We start from the raw sequence: 2958 nt of genomic DNA on the forward strand, positions 1-2958 counted from the left end.
ACTTCAGGATAACTAGTTTCACCATTTCTACATGCCAATAATATTCTCAGTTTTATTTTTGTACCAAATATGTATCATTGTCTATATAAATAACTGCAGATTGAGTGTGAGTGGATCATGCAGCGTGATGTGATACAGTTTATGTTATATTAATATGTTATTCCTTACAATGTTATTGTCACATTTACTTCAATGACATCTCACTGATATTTTACTAGGTAGTACCTGAGTAAATAGCCTATGTTCTCAAGAAGTTTTATATGGGTAATAGATAAAACTGGTTGCCTTTTGCCTTTATTATCACGTTAAGACAAGTATATGTCATGTTTTTCTTAATCGTGAATATGTAAGACATTCTCATTTCTCACTGACAAATTTCCAATTTTTAGTCTGATCATCTTGTGGATCACTTTTGATACCAACTTTGCTCTGATTCTGTATGATTATCTGATGTAGGACTATATTTAAGTTATACAATATGATAAGTACACGCTGTGGTTTTGAATTGATGAAATGTTGTGATGCCCCATATGTGGACTTCTATTGAGGAAATCGTACTTCAAAAAGCAAATGAAACCAGATCTCTCTTTCTCTGGACCACAGCATCAAATCTTAAATATAAATATATAATCTGAATTAACCACAGTAACTAGAGCAGTGAAAGGCATCATAGAAAGTGGAAATATTTCTAGAGGGGGTAGGAAAGTACACAGCTTTTAGGATGAAAATGGGAAATACAATAAGAAGCTTATTTTCAGGAAAGGAGAGAAAAGAATAATGAAGGGAATAGAGGGGGAATATAGAAAATAAAGCAATTAAAATATATAGACAAACATTTCATTTTTGCTTAAACTCATTTATATGTTCAAGTAGAAGTAAATATGTGTAAACAATAGAATAATTTTTTAAAGAATGGATGAGAATAATTTTAATAGCAGGATTTACTTCATTACAGATTGGCCATACCAGATTTTTTCAGTGTTTGTAGTCCTTTCTTTCTAATAGAATACATTTTATAGTACTTGGAATGATCATGAGTTCTGAGAGCAACAAAGATAATAAACTTCATTGTGAAACATTTAAAATATTTCATGAAATCATCAATAAAGTGCCTTTAGTAAACTTCCCAATCAACGTAGTTTGCCATCAAACTCTCTGACTACCTCCAAGATATTGAGGACAGAATACATTTTCTGGATATAGCACCTACTTTGGAAATAGTATTTGCAGGATTTAACTGAAAAGGATCAAGAAAGCTCTTATAATATCCAAAGTTGCTACAGCTGCTTCAAATGGAGAAATAAAATAGCATCCACACTAAGTGAGAAGCCTGTGATCCTCAAGACAATCATGCTAAGATATCATCAATGATGCATTAGTGACACTAATATTCTGGGTGTGACAGTTACACAACTACACACAAGTTTCAAATAATATAAGAGAATCTAAGTCTGCTTTGAGGTTTGTTATTTTACTATGCATTGTAATATTCTATACTGCCCCCCAAAAACCATCCTTGCCACCAAGAGTAAGAAAAATCCACAAGAAGATCCAAGTAATCTTCCACATAGTGATGCAAGGTATAACCTTGCTTGCCAAGTTATACCTGATTGGTGAATAGCAATGACTATAGTCTATATCTGGGCAGATGAAAGATATAAATGGAGCATTTGGTTCCTGGGCTTGTGGTGGGAGGCAGGAGTCCACATACACAATGAATAAAGAAATCCAATCCTTTGATTTAAATACATGTAAGATAAAGGGAAAGATAAATTGGTTCTTTGTGATCTTGAATCCAGCTTAACCTTCAGAGCAATCCAAGTCATCCCAGGATACACAGAGAACAAATGTCTCAATTAATAATAAAAATAATGATGATAATGATGATGATGATGATGATGATGATGATGATGATGATGATGATGATGATAACTGTTTGGAATTCTTTCAATTGTTCTCAATTATCAAAATAAATGCTTATAAGTTGGATGTGTATGATTGTATTACAGATACTTTATGAGAAAGGTCAAAATAAAGCAAACCCAGGGGAAATAGGGCTACTTCATTGGATTAATCTATACTCTTGTCTTCAGACTGACAGACAGAGGCCGTGCTATGTTGGGAGAAACATGCTATATTTGTGATAACAGGAAATGAGAAAAGGCTTTGAACTCTTTTTAACTTAGTAAAGAACTGAAATGATAGAGGAAGACCCCTGGAATGTCATCTGTGAATAGTGATATTTTGATTTCTTCCTTTCCAATTGTATCCTTTTGACATCCTTTTGTGTCTGATTGCTCTGGCTAGGACTTTGAGTACTATATTCAATGAGTAGGGAGAGAATGAGTGGGCAGTTGATTTTAGTGGGATTGATCTAAGTTTCTCACCTTTTAGTTTGATGTTGGCTACTGGTTTGCTCTATATTACTTTTACTATGCTTAGGTAACAGCATTGAATTCCTGATCTTTCCAAGACTTTTGATATGAAGCAGTTTTGTGTTTTCTCAAATGCTTTCTCTGCATCTTAAGAGTGGGGTGTTTTCTTTCTTTTTTTTCTTTGAGTTTGTTTATATTGTGGATTATGCTGATGGATTTCCATATATTGAACAACCTCTGAATACCGGGGATGAAGTCTACTTGATCACGATGGATGATTATTTGATGTGTTCTTAGATTATGTTTGCAAGAATTTAATTGAGTATTTTTGCATCGATATTCATAAAGAAATATGGTCTGATGTTCTCTTTCTTTGGTGGGACTTTTTGTGATTTAGTTATAAGCATACCTGTGACTTCATTGAATGAATTGGGTTTTGCTCCTTCTGTTTCTATTTTGTTGAAAAGTTTGAACAGCATTAGTATCAGTTCTTCTAGGAAGGTCCGATAGAATTATTTACTATACCCATCTGATCCTGGGATTTTACTTTTTTAATGTAGATAATTTAAATAATTGCTTCTGT

This window comes from Rattus norvegicus, chromosome 1 (assembly GCF_021556685.1).
Source record: "Rattus norvegicus strain SHRSP/BbbUtx chromosome 1, alternate assembly SHRSP_T2T, whole genome shotgun sequence".
In the NCBI taxonomy this organism is placed as follows: Eukaryota; Metazoa; Chordata; class Mammalia; order Rodentia; family Muridae; genus Rattus; species Rattus norvegicus.